General features: G+C 46.7%; 1 long non-coding RNA gene across 12 annotated transcripts; it reads left to right on the forward strand.

Annotated features, from left to right (window-relative positions):
• The first annotated feature begins 34 nt into the window (after positions 1-34).
• On the forward strand, positions 35-20,570 carry LOC138850515 (uncharacterized). 12 transcript variants are annotated; one of them, XR_011390338.2, is made up of 7 exons: positions 50-231; positions 615-828; positions 1,021-1,167; positions 6,473-7,399; positions 9,095-9,181; positions 13,192-13,315; positions 16,535-16,681. It is a non-coding gene; the product is annotated as an uncharacterized LOC138850515 (long non-coding RNA). The 12 variants fall into 12 exon arrangements; XR_016219637.1 differs by having other exon boundaries at positions 6,473-6,568; XR_016219621.1 differs by lacking the exon at positions 6,473-7,399 and having other exon boundaries at positions 35-254.
• Positions 20,571-21,414: the final 844 nt, after the last annotated feature.

Here is a 21,414-nt window from a genome sequence, read left to right on the forward strand (position 1 = left end):
GCGGAGCCGGGGCGGGGCCTGAGGCGGGGCCGGCGTGCGGGGCGGGCTTGGCGGGGCCGGGCGCGGCGACTCTCCCCGGGGCCTCGAGAGCAGGAGCCTGTGCGCCGGTAGCTCGGTTGTCTGTGTGCAAGGAAGCGGCGGTTTTGTTGTCGCGGATGAAGGCGAGGCCCGCTGCCGCTCCGGATCCGAGCACGCTGCGCTTCGCCGGGCCCGGAAGGAAGTCTTTGAAGAGTAGTTTTCGGGCGGGGGGCGGGGTGCGTGCAGCGCGGAGGCGGAGCGGGGAGTTGCAGGTGGGGGCGGGAGCCGAGGGGAGTCCGGGAGAAAAGTGGAGCGGCGGCGTTCCCTCTGAGGAGGCCTGGGGGTAGGGGTCTTTCCCCAGCCCCGTGGCCAGCCTGGGGAGGGCAGAGCTGCCGGACACAGTCGTTTTAAGTTGAAACGTAAAGCATGCACGATCTGCATGCCCCAGTTGTATGTCGTCTTCGCCACAGGCTCTCTGGATCTCTGGATCGATCGAGATTGGTTCCGTGCAGATTCGTGGAGGGTGATGGGGGCGCGCGCTGCAGGCAGATCGAGGCTGAGACACGGGGGTCTAACCAGACCCCTTCTCTCCTAAGGTGGCCCAGTTGGAGGCAACAGCCTGTTTGATACAGTTGTTGGCGGATCCCTCTGAAGTGCTTGGAAGCCAGCTCTGCTCACTTGCTGTGCAGTGCTTCTAAGTCAGCACCGTGGGTCCCGCTGGGAACTCGGAAGTGGGCTGTGTCTGATGCTGCAGCAGAGCGACCCGCAGCCGAGGTGGAGGGCAGATGGATCCAGGGCGCTTAAAATCAGGTGAATCCCCACCTGCAGTGCTCTCAATGTTGCAAATCGTTGGCACCTGACCTAGATTTTATTGCAGTAAAGGGCACATTGCAGTTAAGTTCACGAAGCCTTCTTGTGAGTGATTGCACTCTGACCTCTGGCAAATCTGTCGCTGCGGACCTGGGAAGTCCTAGACCAGGGCACTCTGTTCTAAATTGACAGGACCATCTGTGGCTTCCACCAGCCAGCCTGCGGCGCCTTCCCCGCGTTCAAGGTGGACGAACAGCAAGCACCACGCAGTCCAGGCTTTGGTCGGTCTGTTTAATTGAGGAATCTGGAGGCTCCGTGTGCGTCTGCTCGCTGGAAGAGGTGCCTCCAGACGTGTAATGGGAACGTGTGCCGTGGTCTGAATGTTTGCCCCCCTCCCCTAATCCATATGCTGAAACCTAGTCCCCAAGGTGCTGGTACTAAAAGGTGGGGGTCTTGGGAGCTGATTAGGTCACCAGGACTGTCTCAGTAGGAGGAGCTTGAGAAGGCTGGTTCTCCCCTTACACCCGGTGAGCACCCAGCGAGAAGATGCCCTCCGGGAAGCAGATCTGTTGGTATCTTTTATGTTTAAAAAGAGTTCTTTCATCCGCTGGTTCACTCCCCAAATGGCCGCAACTGCCAGAGCTAGGGAGCTAGACCGTTCCAAAGCCAGGATCCAGGAGCTGCTTCTGGGTGCAGAGGCCCAAGCAGTTGGGCCATCTTCCACTGCTCTCCCAGGCACATTAGTAGGGAGCTGGATCGGAATTGGAGCAGTTGGAACTCAAATGGGAACCCATATGGGATGCTGGTGCCACAGGTGGAAGCTTAACCTACTACACAGCAGCACGAGCGCCTGTTGGTGTTTTGACCTTGGACTTTGCAGCTTCCAGAACTGTGGCAAATACATGTCTGTTGTTTATAAGTTAACCAGTGTAAGGCGTTGTGTTACAGCTGCAGGAACAGACTAGTGCAGGACAGACCAGATGACTACTTGACAGTTTTTCCAGCCCTTAGATCTCCTTTGAAGACTGATTGCACACCACACTGTGAGTGCATATGTCCAGCGCTGCCTGGATAGTAACAGCTCAGTGCTGTAAGTGGTTCATGTCTAGTCTGGGTGTGGGAGGACGCAGGAACTATGAACGTTCTGCCCCCTTAGAAACTCTCATGGGAGGTCTGGACTCCCTGGGGGAAGATGTAGGTCCAGTTTTGTCTCACACTCTGCTCCCATCACTGTAGCAGCATTTTAGTTTGAGGACATCAAAGGCTAAAAGAATAGGGGATGGACATTTGGCACAGTGCTTAAGGTGCTGCTTGGGACACCTGCATCCCATGACAGTGCCTGAGTCCATTCCCAGCTCTGCTTCCAGTTCCAAGCCTTCCTGATATGAGCACCCTAGGAGACAGCAGGGGATGCTCATGTACTTAGGTCCCTGCCACCTGTGTGGGAGACTTGGCCCTGGCCCAGCCTCCTCGCTTTGATATTGAAAGTAAATAACATATGTGTTGGAGTGTGGGTGTGGACAGCATAGACAACTCTGGCAGTCTAGGTCTCCTTTCCCTTCCAGCCATGTGTCTGCATCTTCTCTGTAACGTCACTCAAAAGTTCTCCAAACATTCCAGAGCTTTCCCTGTGTTCTTTTTTAAAAAAGAGAGATCTTCCATCTGCTGGTTTACTTCCCAAATGGCCACATCGGCCAAGGCTGGACCAGGTCAAAGCCAGGAGCTTCTTCTGGGTCTCCCTTATGGGTGCAGGGTCCCAAGCACTTGGACCATCTTCCACTGCTTTTCCCAGGCACATTAGCAGGGAGCTGGATCAGAAGTGGAGGATCTGGAACTTGAACCAGCGCCCAGTTGGGATGCCAGCACTGCAGGTGGAGGCTTAACCCCCTGCACTACAGTGCCAGCCCCTTTCTTCCTTTTCTTGCCTTTGCCTAAGATGCCTTGTGATCTTTTCTCTGGGGCAGTTTTCACTTGTTTCTCAAGATTCCTTTCATACCTTGCCTTCTCCCCAACCAGCTGGGTCTAGTTAGCACTCTGATCCCACCGCCCATATTTTGCTCAGCTCGCTTTTCCCACTTACACCCTTTTACCCTTATCCGTTCTCTGAACAATTGTCAGCGTGAACCCCCACCCCTTTTTAAAAGAATCTTATTTTTTTTTTATTTGAAAGGCAGAGTTAGAGAGAGAGTGGTAGAGCGAGTGCTTCCATCCACTGTTTGACTTCCCAAATATCCACAACTGAGGCTGAGCCAGACTAGAGCCAGGAACTTCTCCCTGAACCCCACCCCTGGTGTTCCACATGGATGCAGGGGCCCAAGGACTTGAGCCATTCTCTGTTGCTTTCACAGGCACATTAGCAGGGATCTGGATCAGAAGTGGAGCAGCCAGGACACACACCCATATGGGATCCCAGCACTGCAGACAGCAGCTTAACCCACTGCACCACAGCACCAGCCAAATGCTTTAAAATATAAGTCAAGTAGTACCATTCCTCTGCCACCTGACAGAATTCAAAACTGTGGCCTGCAGTTCAAGTCCTGGCTGCTCCACTTCTGATCCAGCTCCCTGCTAATGTCCTGGAAAAAGCAGTGAAACGTGGTCCAAGTCCTTGGGCCCCTGCACCAACGTGGGAGACCTGAAGAAGCTTCTGGCTCCTGGCTGCGGTCTAGCCTAGCCCCAGCCATTGCTGCCATTTGGGGAGAGGATATCTCTCTCTCTCTCTCTCTCTCTCTCTCAAATAAAATCTTTAACAAAGCAAAGCTATGGCCTGGGCGACCTGGTCCTTGGCTTCCCTTCCCAGCTCATCCCCCCCACCCCCCACTGCCTCACTTCCTCAGCCCATCCTCTACCTCCTCGCAGGGCTTTAGGAATGCCAAGTCAGCATCCATCTCAGAGCCCTTGTGCCTGCTGCTCCCTTACCTCATCTGAGTCTGTCTTCATCTTAGAAAAACCTTCCTTAAAGACCCTCATTCACAGCCTCACTTGTCTTTGTGCTTCCATCACTAGCCATCACGTTCATTGCTTGTCTTTCCTACGAGGATGTGAGTTCTATGAGAACAGAATCCTGTCTGCATGTTTTCAGTCTAGCTCCTGTCACATTGCTGCGGGTCAGTGGACACTTGTCATAGTTATGGGTGCCCATCATGTTTGGAATAGCTTTCTTTCACTTAGAACTCAGAGTCCCAACTTCCTTTGCAGTTGGGCTCAGGAATGTGACTCGGGCTCTAAGAAACTTGAACACAGGTCTGAGCAACCAGAGGAAACAGGTTCTGTGTGGGGCTTCCCGTTTTGCTGGAACACACAGCAAAGGCGGCTGCCTTTGTTGGCAGGCTGGCAGCAAAAGCAGCTTCTCAGTGGTTGCAGAATTGAATTTCTGATGAGAAGTGGTGTTTCTGCACAGCTGAGTTGGAGACAGTCTCCTGATTGGGCTAGTTCTGTGCTGGTTTTCTTTAACATTCCTGGAGGTTGGCCTCAGTCCCGAATATCTTTCAACACTCCTCAGAGTTACCCAATATCTTCAATAATGTACTTGTTTTCTGCTACATCAGCAGAAGTCAGCAGCTTTGCTTTATCACAGCGAAAGATCCTGGCTATATATGATTGTCTTTCTCCAGTAGACTCCAATCTCCATTAGAAGATTAACCAAGTGTTTTCTGAGTGCTTACTTGCAGGGTTCTCACAGAGCTCAGGGTCTGGTGGTAAGCACATAAGCAATAATAATAGAGTATGATAAATACTATCATGTGAAAATGGGAGGCAAGGGGGCTGGCACTGTGGCACCATCAGCAGTGCCAGCATCCCGTCAAACACAAGTTCAAGCCCTGGCTGCTCTGCTTCTGGTCCAGCTGCCTGCTAATGTACCTAGGAAAGCAGCAGTGGATGGCCCAAGTGCTTGGGTCCCTGTACCCACTTGGAGACCAAGAAGAAGCTCCTGGCTCCTGGCTTTAGCCTGTCACAGCCCCAGCCATTGCAACCATTGGGAAGCGAACCAGCACATTGAAGAGTGCTCTTGCACTCTCTCTCTCTGTAGCTCTTTCAAATAAGTAAGTCTTTAAAAAGTCTTAAAAAAATGGGAGGCAAGGTCTGTGTCTTCATCTTGGAACCTAAGTGTCTAACATATTTTCCATCATATAGAAGGCATTCAATTTACATTGTGGAATGAATTTTGGATAGACAAACAGAGCAGCAAAACTGATAGCCTTTTCCCTCAGTAATGCTCTGTTTTCATCCATCCTGTATTTCCTGTATGTTTGTATCTTTGCCTTAGGATGGACCAGAGGTTAGAATCAGCGCTCATTTACTCAATCAGTTAACATATTTTAAGTTCCTTGAACACATGGCAGGAAGCACACAATAAGTTAAGTGCTGGAAAATGACAATGAATAGTATAGATCTACCTGCCTCAAGAAAACACAGAACTGGAAAGAGCGTCGTGCACCTAGGTAGGGGACAGTGGTGGCACTGTGGTGAGCCGGGTCAAGCTGCCACTTGGGATGCTCAAATCCCATATTGGAGTGCCTGGCTTAAGTTTTGGCTACTCTGCTTCCAATCCAACTGCCTGCTAATGTGCACTCTGGTAGGCAGCAGGTGATGGCTCAAGTTCTTGGAGCCCTGCCACTCACAAGGGAGACCTGGATGGAGTTACAGACCCAGGCTCAGACATGGCCCAGTCTCAGCTGTTGGTGGCCTTTGGGGATTGAACCCATGGGTCGAAGATCTCCCTCCGTCTTTAAAATAGAAAAAAATAAATATTTAAAATATAAAAAGAATCTAGGGATATAGGAGGAAGGTCCATCTGGTTTGATGCCAACAGATAATTGCCTTCTAGCTATGTGACCATTGACAAATCAGTATTTGCATGAGCAAAGAATCAGAATCCGCCTGGCTTTGAGACTGAAGTAGATGCAAATACTGGGGAGGCAAGGCAGTGGAAAGACTTAACAAAAGACTGTCAATTGGCCTGTGTCCATTTCCCTGTTTGTGCCAATTTCCTGTCAACTTCCATTTCAGCCGGCTGACAAAACGTTATAAAATGTGATGAGGACTCCACAATGAAAGCTGATTTGTGAGGTTCCTCCCCCACTCCCGCCCATGGCAGCTGAGCCCCTGTTTTTCTGGTACCCTCTTCTTCCCTCTCCTTTCAGTTTTTCCTTCTTGCTGCTTCCTTCTGAGTACAAGCTGCAGACAGAGTGGAAATCTACTTTATTAATCCAAAAGATCCTATTGGAAATCTGTTTTGTGTTCAACTCTGTGTAGAATTCTAGATTAAGACGAGCAAAGGTAAAAACAAAACAGGCAAAAAAAAAAAAACACACACACATTAAAGATATACAAAAAATAAGCAGAGATCAAAGAAGTCCATGCAACTCGGTTTTGCTTTTGGAACAAGGAGGCTAGAGAAGAAAGAGCTCTGGATAGACAGAAGCTTTGAAAGACTTTCTCAAAAAGGATCTGGCTGGGCGAGGGCTGGCGCTGGTGTTTTCCGGATGAGTTCTAGGCAGGTTGTGTTGTGCTATTTGGGACAGCAGAAAGAAGAGTTCGGAGCTTCTGGGAGTGGGCTGGGGCAAGCCCCAGGGGCCTTTCCTTTGTTAAGTCCCAGGTGATTTACCAGTTCCTAATTTGTCTCTTTGTTTCTTCCCTCTAGGAGGCTGGCTGCAGGAATTCTGCCTGTTTTTCTTTCCCGTTCAAAGGCAGTGCCACTTCCCCCACCCTGTGATGTTTGTATTTCTTTAAGCACATGGTATTTGGAGTTTGTTATAAAATCCCCAGATTCTTCCTTCTCACTGCCAGGAGCGGAGCGTAAACATTTTCCATAGCAAGGGTTTCATTGCTACTCCGGACAGAGACATTAATAAAAGAGTTATGGTGGGGAAGTTTAAAAAAAATGAAACAAAGGTGTAACAGTCTTAAACCCTGCTCAGTATTTCCTAGCTTTCATCCAGGAAATGGAAGAGTCGGGTTTACCATCCATTCACTGGAAAAAATGTTTTGAATAGTTGAAAACACACACATATGTGCAGAAAAACAACTAGAAGCCTGGGTTGTGCTGAGAGCACTAGCGATGTGTTGGAGAATGACTGGGTGGCTACTTTAGAATAAGATGTTAGGTGGTCCTCTAGGGTAGATAACAGTTAAACAGTCCTTCAAAGGAGCCACGTGAAAACCAGGGGAAAGTACAGCTCAGCCAAGCTGAAATTAGAGGAACAGAAATAAAGTCAGTGTGGCTAAGGTTTGGTAAGTAAGGGCAGAAGTGTGGAAAATGAGGTCTGGGGCTTTTCAGGTTAAAAGTTTAGATTTTATTTTACATATAGATGGAAAGCAATTCAAGAGTTGGCAGGTTGGGGCTGATGTGGTGCTGCGGGTTAAGCCACCATTTCCGATGGAGCCATCCCATATTGGAGTACCAGTTCGAGTCCCAGCTACCCCACTTCTAATCCAGCTTCCTGCTAATGCTCTGGGAGAGCAGCATATGATGGGTCAAGTACTTGAGTCCTGTCACTCGTGTGTAAGACCAGGATGGAGTTCCTGGCTGCAGCCTGACCCAGACCTGGACATTTGGGGGAGTGAACCAGTGAGTAGACAGTCTCTCATTCTCTCTCATTCTTTCTCTGTTCGTTCTCTCTTGCTCGCTTGCTCTTTTTTGACAGGCAGAGTTAGACAGAAAGAGAGAAAGGTCTTCCTTCCATTGGTTCACCCCCCCAAATGGCCACTATGGCCAGTGCCAGTGCGCTGCACGCATCCGAAGCCAGCAGCCAGGCGCCTCCTCCTGGCCTCCCACGCTGGTGCAGGGCCCAAGAACCTGGGCCATCCTCCACTGCCTTCCTGGGCCACAGCAGAGAGCTGGACTGGAAGAGGAGCAACTGGGACAGAATCTGGCATCTGGAACTAGAACCCCGGGGTATTGGCACCACAGGCAGAGGATTAGCCTAGTGAGCTGCAGCAGCGGCTTCTCGCTCTCTTTTCAAACATATAAATCTTTAAAAGACAAGTTGCCAAGTGACATATGATTTACATATTTTGAAAAGATAGGGGCTGGCACTGTGGCGTGGAAGGTTAAGTCTCTGCCTGTGGTGCCGGCATCCCATTTGGGTGTGGGTTTGAGTCCTGGCTGCTCCACTTCTGATCCAGCTTCCTGTTGGTGGCCTGGGAAAGCAGTGGAGGATGGTCCAGGTGCTTGGGCCCCTACACCCATGTGTAGAAGAAGCTCCTGGCTCTGGTCTGGCCCAACCCCAGCCATTGTGACCTTTTGGGGAGTGAACTAGAAGATGGAAGATCTCTCTCTCTCTCTCTCTCTTTCTCTCTGCCTTTCAAATAAATGAATAAATCTTAAAAAAAGAAAATGGCACCAGAGGTGGGCATTTGACAAACAGGATACTGCTTAGGATGTCTGAATCCCATACAAGGTACAAACATTTGAGTCCCAGCCCTGTTTCTGATGCCAGTTACTTGATAATGCACACCCTGGGAGGCAGCAGGTGATGGCTCAACTAGTTGGGACTCTGTCACCCATGTAGGAGACCCAGGTTGTGTTCTAGCTCCTGGGTTGGATCTGGCCCTGCCTTGGTTGTTGCAGGCACTGGGAATTGAACCAGAGAGTGGGAGATCTGTGACTCTCTGCATATCAAATAAAATGTTGCAAAGAAGATACCAGTTTCTAAAAATGAGGAACAAGAGAAGAAACAAGGAGACCACTGAAGAGACTGTTGTGTGGTGGCTTAAAAGAAGGTAGAGGGGCCGGCGCCATGGCTCACTTGGTTAATCCTCCGCCTGCAGTGCTGGCATCCCATATGGGCGCCAGGTTCTAGTCTCGGTAGCTCCTCTTCCAGTCCAGCTCTCTACTGTGGCCCGGGAAGGCAGTGGAGGATGGCCCAAGTGCTTAGGCCCTGCACCCGCGTGGGAGACCAGGAGGAAGCACCTGGTTCCTGCCTTCGGATCAGTGCAGCGCCAGCCATAGTGGCAATTTGGGGAGTGAACCAACGGAAGGAAGGCCTTTCTCTCTGTCTCTCTCTCACTGTCTATAACTCTACCTGTCAAATAAATAAATTAAAAAAAAAAGGTAGAAGTAGTGAGAAGAAGATAGAAGCAGTGAATATATTGGGGATAGGGATTGAGAGTAGAGTCAGCTGGATATGGTGATTGGGGGAAAAGAGAATTTAAGGTTGACTGATAAATTTGCTGATTAAACAACTACGTGAGTCGTAACTCCGTACCCCACATCCTGGAATGCTTACATTTTTTAATTCTGTCCTCTCTGAATCTCTTACAGCAGTCTGTAAGCAGAGCGGGGAGAGTATGGCAACAGTCCAGTTGCTACTTGGGATGCCCGAGTCCCATATCAGAGTGCCTGGTTCAGGTCGGTGCTTCTCTGTTTCTGATACAGCTTCCTACTAAAGCAGACCCTCAGAGGCAGCAGGTGATGGCTCAAGTAGTTGGGTTCCTGCTATCCATGTGGGAGACTCAGACTGAGTTCCTGGCTCCTGGCTTTGGACTGGCCCAGCCCTGGTTATTGCCTATATGTGGGGAGTAAATCCTTCCCTCCTCTCCCCTCCCCTCCCCTCCCCCCTCCCCTCCCTCCTCTCCCCTGCTCCTGTCCCCTCTTCGTCCCTCCCCTCCACTTACTTTCTCTCTCTCTCTCTCTCTCCCCCTCTCTCTCTTTTCAAATAGAATGAAAATAAATAAATAAAATGTTTACAAATATGGTAAACAATGGGGGGGAAAAGCTGCTAAAATCCAAATGTTGTAATTTGGAAATTATATTTATTAAATAAAAGTTAAAAAAATATGGTAAACAGAGATATCCAAGTTTGAATAGAAAGTCTCAGTGATCATCTATTAGTACCACAGGGTCAAGGAGGAGCCCCGTGGTCTGCACATGCTCCCTCAGGCTACCCTCACCCTGTGGTAATCTTTGGGCATTACTTGGACTGAGGAAAGAGACAAAATAAGAACTGTAGCTAAATAATTGTTCAAACAGTCTTTCCAACAACAGGCCCCTCTGTACCAAGATAGAAGAGAAAAAACATACTTGTATTATGGGCTAAGCACTGTTAGAACATGCATGGAAGAGAACACAAAAGTGACTAATACATTTGAGATTTCCACACAAAATCATACAGAAAAGTAGGAGAGAGACTAATGAGATCTTTTCTCACCTCTATGAGAGACGAGAGGGTGCACCTTACGATCATCTCATTATCCCTATGAAAGACCTCTGAGCAGATTCTAGTTTATAATTTCAAAGGTCAGCGAGCCTGCGGTCCAGCATTGAGAAATCTAAAGGTCTGACCATTTTTATCAGGCTGCTACAATTAAAACGTTCACTACAAAAGTTTGTGTGCTGAAAACTTAGTCCCTAAGTTCACACTTAAATTGTATTTGGAGGTGGGGCCTTTGAGAGGCAATTAGGATGGAATGAGGTCATGAGGGTGGAGACCCCATGACCATTGGTGGCTTTAAAAGAAGCAAAAGCTCACAGGCCTGCTCTGTCTCACCTGTGCTGCCCAAGAAGACCCTTGCCAGAGTCTGAGCAGGTGCCAGAGCCATGGCCCTGGACTTCCCAGCTTCCAGAACCATGAGCCACATAAACCTACATTCTTTATCCATTACTGGTAATACCATCAGAAAATGGACTATGATGTGGGACTACTGGTCCTCAAGGTGACAACCTAAAGGGGCGAGGGTGAGAAAGCAGTGGTCTCCCTCCCTAAAGATTGCATCATTTGACTTTCCAAGTGCCACATACTTGTTTTGAAGACTTCTTGGAGCCCACCCTAAATAACTATCATGTGAGAATTCCATCGTGTCATGAAAATAAAAGGACCTTCCACCCTGAGCACCCTGTCTGCCTCCTTGGAGAGAAGCACAGGGTGTTCACTCCACTCCTGGGTGTTCCCAATGCAGAATTCAGGGACTCTGGAGAGAAGAGCTGAGCTGAAGAAACTTGAATCAATGCCAAGATGATGTAAAGGGACGTGATTGGCTGACAGAAGGAAAGGAGAAATACAGTTGAAGGAAAGCAAAACCATGAGGGATCACGTTTAGAGAGAGTTTTAGGTGGAGATTTTGTAATTGGTGCTGTAAGTCAGCCATGGACACACTGAAGCAATAGAAGTGGGGAAGAAGAAAAAAAGGAAAGAAACAGGAAATAGGAATGAGGAGGCTTTAAGAATCACTGTTAAGGGTTACAAACTGATCCCCTTTAATACTCTTCCAGCTAATGGAAGTCAAGATTCAAATAACTTTTAAATTACCTTTGATTGCTGGACCAAGCTTTTAGAAGGGGAAACTCTGCCAAGACTGGGCCCTGTGAGGCCTAGGCTGGACTACCTCTTATAGAGACTTGGGAGTGTTAACCTTGAGGATGATAGGAAATCAAGAAAAGTCATCCAGAAGCTGTTTACTGAATACCTACTGTGATGGTATCATTTCATGTGGGCATAGGAGAAGAGACAAAACAGTGTAAGGCGTGGCCATGCCCTTGAAGCGCTTTTATTTGGACACCTGATAGATGTCCACCAGGATAGGAAACAAACCATCAAAAGGGATGTCAAACATGAGGCTGAAGGTTGGTAACAAGAAATACTAATGAGTGTATTTGGGTGCTTTCCTAGAATACAGTATTCATATCTCTTTTTCCTTATTCCATGCTTAAACTTACTCCCCAAATTGTAGTAATCTTCTTAAGCTTTATAATTCTAGAATTCCAACTGTATATATTAAATAAAATCACTGCTCCTTGAAAATATTTTTAAAAGATTGCATAAAATGGTACTCAAAGGTAAACAATCAGGAGCAGGTGTTTCGACAATGAGTTAAGCTGCTCTTGGGACACCGGTATCTTATATGGAAGTGCCTGGTTTGAGAACCAACTTCTCCACTTCCGATCCAGCACCCTGCTAATGTACCTGGGAAGCAGCAGATGATAACTCAACTACCCATCTCACCTTTTATCCATGTGAGAGACCCAGATGTACTTCTTGGCTCCTGACTTCAGCCTGTCCCAGCCTTGACTATTGCAGGCATTTGGGGAGTGAAACAGTGGATAGATGCTCTCTCTGTCTCCGTTTCTGTCTTTCCTTCTCTGTCACTTGGCCTTTCAAATCAATCATCAGTAATCATGAATAAATCTCTTTTTTTAAAAAGGTTAATATTTTTCTAGTTAACTGTTCTCTGGATTTTTTTCTTTCTACTTTTTTGAATTTGCAAATTTTATAAAATGAGTATTATTATATTTCAAGGATTTTTAAAAATGTCTTAATTAATTAATTAAAGATTTATTTATTTATTTGAAAGGCAGAGTTACAGAGAGGCAGAGGCAGAGAGAGAGAGAAAGGTCTTCCATTTGCTGCTTTACTCCCAAGATGGCCACAACGGCAGGAGCTGTGCCAATCTGAAGCCAGAAGCTAGGAGCCAGGAGCTTGTTCTGAGTCTTTCACTTAGTGCAGGAGCCCTAGCACTTGGGCCATCTTCTGCTTTCCCCAGCCATATCAGAGAGCTGGATTGGAAGTGGAGCAGCTGGATCTTGAACCAGTGCCCATGTGGGATGCCGGCGCTGCAGACCAGGGCTTTAACCCGCTGCACCACAGCACTGGCCCCAAAAGGCTTTATTTAGAATTGTACATCTAATAAAGATTTAAAAAAATGTTCCCATGAGTATCCTACAGTTAGATACTAAGTAAAAGACATGTATGATTTAATTTTCTCTTAGAGCTTAGGCTTGAGGGAGAAAAAAAATAAAAAACAAAAAACAAAAGAAAAGAAAATTTTCGGGGCTGGTGCTGGTGCTGTGGCACTGCGGGTAAAGCCGCCGTCTGTCATGATGGCATCCCATATGGGCACAGGTTCGAGACCAGCTGCTCCATTTCCGATCCAGCTCTCTATGGCCTGGGAAAGCAGTAGAAGGTGGCCCAAATCCTTGGGCCCCTGCACCCGCGTGGGAAGACCCAAAAGGACCTCCTGGCCCCTGGCTTCAGATCTGCGCAGCTCTGGCCTTTGCGGCCAATGGGGAGTTAATCAGTGGATGGAAGATGTCTTTCTCTCTCTCTCTCTGCCTCTGCCTCTCTGTAACTCCGCCTTTCAAATAAATAAATAAACCTTTAAAATGAAAAGAATTTCTTCATGATGGAGCACAAAATTTATTCAAATACTCAGTGCACCAAGGGATCTGTTTCTAGTGTAGTGTTTCTTTGTCTAGACAAGACTATCACTTGCGTGATCATCTGAATCAAATCTTAGTGCAGCCAGGGTTCCTGGTTTCTAATGTCAGTTCTGCTGCTGACTTTCCAACTGGTTCTACCCTTGATTTCTTCATCTTAAAATTAACAAAAACAGTTTCTCATTTATTTATTTTTATTTATTTTAAAGGCAGAGAGAGAAAGTGAGAGAGAGCGAGTTCTTCCATCTGCTGGTTCATTCACCAAATGCTGACAATAGCCTGGGCTGGACCAGGCCAAAGCTGAGATCCAGGAGCTCAGTCTAGGTCACCCAGGTGAGTAGCAGAGACACAACTGCTCGAGCCATCATCCGCTGCCTTCTTGGGTGTACATTAGCAGGAAGCAGGACATGGAACTGAAGCTAGAACCTGAACCTAGCTGGCCAGGTACTCTGATATTAGTTGTGGGCATCTCAGGTGGCATCTTAACTTCTGTGCTAAATGTCCACCACTAAAACTTTTTTATTCATTTACTTATCTTAGAGAGAGAGAGAGCATTGAGAGAGAGCTCATGCACACTCACCCTCTGAGTTCACTCTTGAAATGTCCACAACAGCCTGGCGGGGGGTGGCCCACACTGGCAGTGGGAACATGAAGCTCAAGCCATGTCTCCCACAGGGTGATGGGAATCCACTTACCTGAAGCATCACTGTTGTCTCCCAGGGTCTGCATTGGCCAGAATCTGGAGTCAGGAGCCCCAGCTGTACTCTGATATGGGATGCGAACATCCTTAATACATCTTATATGTGAGCCCAACATCTGCCCTGGTTTCTTCATCTTAAAAATGAGGAATTGACATTCATGGGAATATAAAATGGTGCAGCCACTTCCAAAAACTTTGGTAATTCCTCAGGAAGTAAAATATAGAATTGTCATATTACCCAGCAGTTCTGTTGCTAATATATGTATATGCAAAAGAATAAAAAACAGAGGATTCAAACCAATACTTGTATGCTAACATTCACAGCATTATCCACAATATCCAAATAGTAGAGAAAACTCAAGATTCCATCAACAGATGAATGGGTAAATAAAGCATGGTATTCATATACAATAGAATATTATTCCCCCCCCCCAAAAAAAAATGAAGTTCTGGGGACCGACACTATGGTGCAGAGGGTTAAGCCACCGCCTAAGATGTTAGCATCGTATATGGGTGCTGGTTCGGGACCCAACCCCCTGAACCACCACCTGCTGCCTGCCAGGGAGCACATCAACAGGAAACTGAAATTAAGGGCAGAGCAGGGACTTAAACCTAGGCACTCTGATACTGGATGACAGTATCCCAACTGGAATCTTAACCACAAAGCCAAAGCCTACTCCTGTCAATTTGTTTAAGGGCCAAAGACATTTCTCTTTCTCTTTGTTCTTTTCTGACCTCATCTACAATATGGAAATGACTGTTCTGTTACCACATAGTGTTTAAGATTTCTGTAACTAACACAAATATGTGTCAATAATTTTGGGTGCATAGAATTCAAAGGAATACTTGGAGTTTATTCGTGATTGTGGTTCCTACAGCTGTATCGCTATTTCTTAGAATATCTGAACATTTGATAATAACTTTTAAGACTCTTAATATTGTTGGTTTCATTCATTTCAAAAAAGTAAAAATATTATATTAGTGTTGAATCACATTTAAACAATACCCAGAAGTATACAAAGTAAAAGGAGAAGGGCCTTCCTGTTTCACTTCCTTAGGGGTGAGCACAGTCAGCAGTTAGATGTTTTATTTTTCCCAGCCCTTTGTTTTTGTTTGTGTGTTTGTTTTAGTTTTTATACTTACAGTTATATAGAAATTTGAATACGTGCTTATATAAATGTAGAAACGTAGAACATGTCGTTTCACCCCCAAAAAAGAATTTTTTTTTTTTTTTTTTTTTTTTTTTTTGACAGGCAGAGTGGACAGTGAGAGAGAGAGACAGAGAGAAAGGTCTTCCTTTGCCGTTGGTTCACCCTCCAATGGCCGCTGCGGCCGGCGCGCTGCGGCCGGCGCACCGCGCTGATCCGATGGCAGGAGCCAGGAGTCAGGTGCTTTTCCTGGTCTCCCATGGGGTGCAGGGCCCAAGCACCTGGGCCATCCTCCACTGCACTCCCTGGCCACAGCAGAGGGCTGGCCTGGAAGAGGGGCAACCGGGACAGAATCCGGCGCCCCGACCGGGACTAGAACCCGGTGTGCCGGCGCCGCTAGGCGGAGGATTAGCCTAGTGAGCCGCGGCGCCGGCCCCCAAAAAAGAATTATTAATTACACAGTTACTGCTTTGCAACTTATTGTTTCTGACAGTGTATCATAATCATTCTTTCTGTGTATGTGTACAAATAGATACACTTCATTGCAATGGCCATGTAGCATTCAAGGTGTGGGTGTAGTTTGTTTAAATGCCTCCTTTTTGACAGATATTTGGGTTATCTCTGGTTTCTACTAATTTAAAATTAATGGCACTATGGACAGTCTCAAGCCATTATCTTGACAATGTAGAAAAAAGTTCTGAGGAGCAGGTTCTTAGACATGGGATTATTTAGTCAAAGAATACATGTTTTAAAAAATTGCTCAGTATTAGAAAGTGCTCTTTAAAATTTACATGCCTACTCTTGCCAACACTGGACTTAATAATGTCTCTGTGGTTTTTGTCAGTGTGGTAGACAAATGATGGTGTCTCAGTTTGTTTAATTTGCATTTCCTTTCTTGCTAACTGAGATGGCACAACTTTGCTTGCCTTTATTAGCCATCCATAATTCCTCTTCCGGGAATTATCTTTTTTAAGATTTATTTATGGGGCCAGAGCTGTGGCGTAGTGAGTAAAGCTGCCGCTTACAGTACCGGCATCCCATATGGGCACCGGTTCGAGTCCCAGATGCTCCACTTCCGATCCAGCTCTCTGCTGTGGCCTGGGAAAGCAGTGGATGATGGCCCAAGTCCTTGGGCCCCTGCACCCGTGTGGGAGACCCGGAAGAAGCTCCTGGCTCCTGGCTGCTGGCTTTGGATCAGCACAGCTCTAGCCGTTGTGGCCATTTGGGAGTAAACCAGCAAGTGGAAGATCTCTCTCTCTCTCTCTCTCTCTCTCTCTCTCTCTCTCTCTCTCTGTAACTCTAATTTTCAAATAAATCAAAATAATCTTTAAAAAAATATTTATTTATTTATTTGAATTAGAGAGCGAGCGAGCAAGCGAGAGCAAGCACGAGCATCTTCTCTCTGCTGGCTCACTCCCCGGTCAGAAGCCAGAAGCCTGAAACTCATCTGAATCTCCCATGAGGGTGCAGGAGTCCAAGCACTAGTGCCATCTTTGGCTGGTTTCCAGGAGCATTAGCAGGGAGCTGGATTGGAAGTGGAGCAGCCAGGTCTGGAACTCGTGTTCAGGATGGCCTGCAGCATAAGCTGTGGCTTACCTTGATGTGCCCAAATGCTGGCTCCAGGAGTGAACTGTTAATAGCCCATGTTGCTTAACTCCTATTGAGATGTGGACATGAAAATAGTCTGTTTCTCTATACACTCAGGGATGTTGCAAATCTTCAACGCTGCAGCGGGCTCAGCTGCCACTTGGGGAGTGAACAAGTGAACGGAAGATCTCTGTCTCTCCCTCTCTCTCCAACATTGACTTTCAAATAAATAAATAACTCTTAAAGAAACAAAACAAAATAAAACCTCAGTGCTGGTGTGTAAACTCTTGTTGCGTCCGAGTGTGTCGGCTTCCTCTTTTCGTGGCTTTTAGATACCAATTCAGCCGCCAGACCAGCAATATTTGTTCCTTGGCCAGAACAACTAGCTAGATAGTATGTAATTGAAAACAAAATGCAGAGGTCACTTTCTGTCCTCTAGCAGATATAGCAAAAAAAAAAAAGTCACTTGCCTCTGAAAGGGTTTTGAGTTTAAATTATGCTATGACTAAAGACATGTACATAGATAAGTAGAATATTAAGATGTTAAGTGCTGGGGCCAGCGTTCCCCAATTGCAATGCCCACATCCCATATCAGAGTGCCAGTTCAAGTCCTGGCTGTTCCACTCCCATTCTAGCTTCATGCTAATGCACCTGGGAGAGCAGCAGACATGACCCGAGTGCTTGGGCCCCTGCCACCCATGTAGGAGACCTGGACAGAGTTCCAGACTCCCAGTTTCAGCCTGACCCAGTCACCGCTATTGTGGCCATTTGGGGAGTGAGCCGGTAGATTGAAGTTCTCTCCATCTTTCTTTCTGTCACTCTGCCTTTCAAGTAAGTAATGAATATATTTTTAAAAATATGTGAAGTGTGTTTATATCGTAGCAGGGTTTCTGGGAGAATAGAAACAAGTTCGGAGTATAGGGACTGGATTGTGAAACCAGAGAACTCCAGGAAGGATAATGGAGAAATGAAGACTGGGATGGACAGGACTTTTTTGGGTAGAAGAGAACAATGTGGCCAAAGATCCAGAGCCTCAATCCCAGCAGATTGAGGACAACATCTGGAATGCTTGACTAGTGGAGTGAATACTCCCAGTTAGCTTTCCTGAAGCCACTAACTCGATAAAGGGCAAATATTTTCTTTGTGTCTAGTTTTGGAGGTTCAAAGTCCAAATGGCTTAATACGGTCTTTGGCCAGGGTCTCAGGGCAGCTGGCAGAGCACAAGTGGAAAGGAGGATCACAGGCTGAATCAGGAAGCAGAGAGCATGGCTGGGCCCAAACTCAGCCTTCAGTTTTAGTTAATTTATTTGAAAGTTAGAGAGAGAAACAGAGAGACATAAAGAGAGAGACAGAGATCTTCCATCTGCTAGTTTGTTCTGCAAACACCTATAACAACCAGAGCTGGGGCAGGCTGAAGCCAGGAACCTGAAACTCCATCCGATCTCCCACTTGGGTGATGAGGCCCAAAACACTTCAGCCATCTCCTGCTGCCTCCCAGAATGTATTAGCAGGAAGCTGGATTGGCAGCAGAGCTGCCAGGCCTTGCACTGGCACTTCAATACGGGATGTGGGTGTTCCAAGCAGAAGCTTCGCCCACTGCACCACAGTGCCCACCCCCAGGCTTTTCCATCAACTTCCTTGTGAGAATTTGGGAGGTCACAAGAGCACTGCCAAGGGTTGGCAAGACAAATATGTATCTCTTTTCCCCAGTGACCTAAAGGCCTCCTACTAGGCCCCACTCTCAACAGTGCCCTCCTGGAGACCAAGCCTTCATCATGTATGCCTTAGAGGAACATTCAACATCCAAACCATAGCAAACTCATCAAGTGCCCTTCTTTGTGGAACTCAAAGCTTGTCATTGGCTGCGAAATACTTTGATGCTTGGGTAACTGGAAGGCACGAGTGCTCCAGTCTTAGAGGTTATATCTCTGGATTTGAATCTGTTTCAGAGCTTTTTCACTCATCTTAATGAGGGATGGATTGCAAAGGTTCTCTCCCAATTATGAGCCTGGTGAGACAGCCACTCAGGCACACCATGTAAGGCAAGCAGGTTTATTACAGAGAAGCCTCAAGGATAAACCAAAGCCTAGGATCCACAGGGAAGCAGTCCTTCGAGGCTCAGGAAAGCTGCCCAGAGTGGATGGTGTCTCATCTGCACCTACTCCATCTAACACAACAGCTGTGGAACTTGGAGAGCCTTCTGCCTGGGCTTGTGTAGCCTGGGTGCCGCCAGGCCTGCTCAGCTCAAGCATCACCAAGCATCCTTCCTAGGGGGACCACATTGCTCAGGTTGCCCCGACCCCTTCCTCATCTCAGGTGTCACCTTCTCAGCACACCGTGGGAGACAGCCAAGTCAGCCATGATCGCTTGGGACCTTCCTCCTGCACAGCCTGGCCATCTGGTGCCTGAGACACCAGAGACTGGTGGTGGAGCTGAGGACCAGAGGTGGCAAGTTTCATTATGCTTTGTGCCTGTTCACAGAGGGGCATGCTTCAGCGGGAACAGGAATTTTCACTGAGAATAAAACATTTCTTCTTGCTGACCCAGTTATCTCACATGAGTCCTGGCATATTCAAAAGGCGGTATGGCATTGTAATCTAATTTAGTTAAATACTTGCAACTTCTTTGCAGGTTCATATGGTTCAGAATGCTTTGTTTTCTATTATCTTCTTTTATTGCTTGCTGGGAAGTATAGATGTAACAATACAAGTTTACCTAGATGAGAACAATTTTCAACTTACTACATTTCTATATAAATTCGTATTTCTCCCATGTCAATCAACACAGAGTGTTGTTTATCAAACCTCAATTTTAAAAAGTCTGACTTCAGGCCTTTAGAAGCTGTAAAGAGTGGCTGAGCATTGTGGTCTCTGGACAAGTGTTAGCCACTAAGGCTCTGGCCTCATTCTTGCTGCTTTAAATCACGAAGCACAAACCATACATTTGTGAGCTCTAACTACGTTCTTAGGTAACACAGGGAGGCTTCACTTGACAGGGGAGTCTTGAATGTCTCATTCAGCTTCCCGGAACAACAGCAACACCAGCACCAAACCTGAGAATTCAAGGGACACACGTGTGCACTGACCCCAGAGATGCACCGCTGCGCATCTTCCTATCACTGTGCCACCTGACAGCCTGATTTTCAGAATCTGTCCCTTCGCCCATTTACAAACCCAAGCAATTCCCTCGGCTTCTGTAACTATAATAGGAGGATCAGAACAGCACCTGCATCACAGGGATGTTAGAAAGAAGAAATGAGATAATTAATAGAAAATCACGTCTGCTGTGTCCAGCCTAGTGAGTACACAGTAAATGTGACTTTTTTCTTTACTTCTTAAAAAAGCTTATTTATTTTCATCTATTAGAAAGGTGAAGACAAACACACACACACACACACACACGCACACACACACACAGAATCTTCCATCCACGAGGCTACTCCCCAAGTGCCCACAATAGCCAGGGCTGGTCCAGGCCAAAGTTGAAGCCCAGAACTCCATCTAGTGCCCCATGTGAGTGAAGGGGCCCAAGCACACCTGCTGCTTCCCATGATGCATTAGCGGGAAGCTGGATGGAAAGCAGAAGTTCTGGAGACTCGAACCTGCACTCCATTATAGGATGCGGTTGTCCCGAGCAGCCACTTAATCTGTTGCACCACAATGCCCACCCTGAACTCTTTCTTTAAGTAAAACCTTTGGGTCAAGTTTCCCTCAGGTTTCTATGGGCACATTTTCACCTGGTCTCTGTGTCCCCTGAAGTACAAGCAACAGGGACCATATGAAGAAAAGCTGTTAACTTACAAATGTTGTCATTGACAGGTAGTGATAACGATTTTAATAATTTAATAAATTTAGCAATATGGATGCTGTCTAGTACTTCCTATGTGGCAGACCATGCTATGAGAGCATTACATATATTTATTAATTCACAAAGATGACACTAGTATTCTGACTCCACTTCACAGATGAGGAAGCCAAGGCATAGAGTACATAGCTAGTGAGTGGCAATCAGTGTTGGAACCCAAATACGTGCTCTTAACTATTCTGCTTTACTGATTATTGATAAGCATTGCATGTGTTCCTCAGCACTTGTATACTTTAACCAAAGGTTTGACCATTTTATAAACACTAGGAAACCTTTGAAAAGTTATTCATGAAATATAAGAAGAAAGGTCAAATAGACTAAAAAGGTAAAAAATGAGTATTCTACAAAAATAGATCAAAGAGTACCTTAAAATATTTTTGGAGGCTGGCCTTTTGGCACAGTGGGTTAAGCCACTGCTTGCAACGCCAACATCCATATCAGAGTGGTGGGTACTCTGCTTTAACACAGCTTCCTGCTAATGCACCTGGGTAGGCAGCAGAATATGGCCCAGGTGCTTCGACCCCTGCCACCTATGTGGGAGACTTAGATGGAGTCCTGGCTTTGGCCTGGGCCAGACCCAAACGTTGTAGCAATTTGGAAGGTGAATCAGCAGATGGTAGACCTCTCTCTCTCTCTCTGTCTCTGCTCTTTCTGTCACTCTTTCAAACAAATATTTTAAAAATATTGAAACTTTTAAAAAATATTTTATTCATTTATTTGAAAGAGAGAGAGAGAGAGAGAGAGAGATCTTCCATCTGCTTATTCACTCCCCAGAGGGCTACAATAGCCATGGTTGGGCCATGCTGAAGCCAGTCCAGGTAACCCACGTTATGTGGCAGGAACCCAAGTATTTGAGCCGTCTTCCACTGCTTTCCCAGGGGCAGTAGCAAGGACCTGCATTGGAAGTGCAGCCCCTGAGACTTGAAACAGTGCCCATGTGGGATGCCAGCATAGCAGATGGTGGCTTAATTCACTATACCACACTGCTGGCCCCTCATCATGTATTTATTAAGCATCTGTATTCTAGTTACTGTGCTAGTCGAAAAAAAATGGTAAGGCAGAATTTCTAGTAGTGGCAACTGACAAACAAACCCTGAATAGAGTTGGTTAATTCCTCTCCCTCTTCCCATGGA

Source organism: Oryctolagus cuniculus, chromosome 1 (assembly GCF_051225735.1).
Source record: "Oryctolagus cuniculus isolate XC-2025 breed Fujian yellow rabbit chromosome 1, ASM5122573v1, whole genome shotgun sequence".
NCBI classification, from domain to species: domain Eukaryota; kingdom Metazoa; phylum Chordata; class Mammalia; order Lagomorpha; family Leporidae; genus Oryctolagus; species Oryctolagus cuniculus.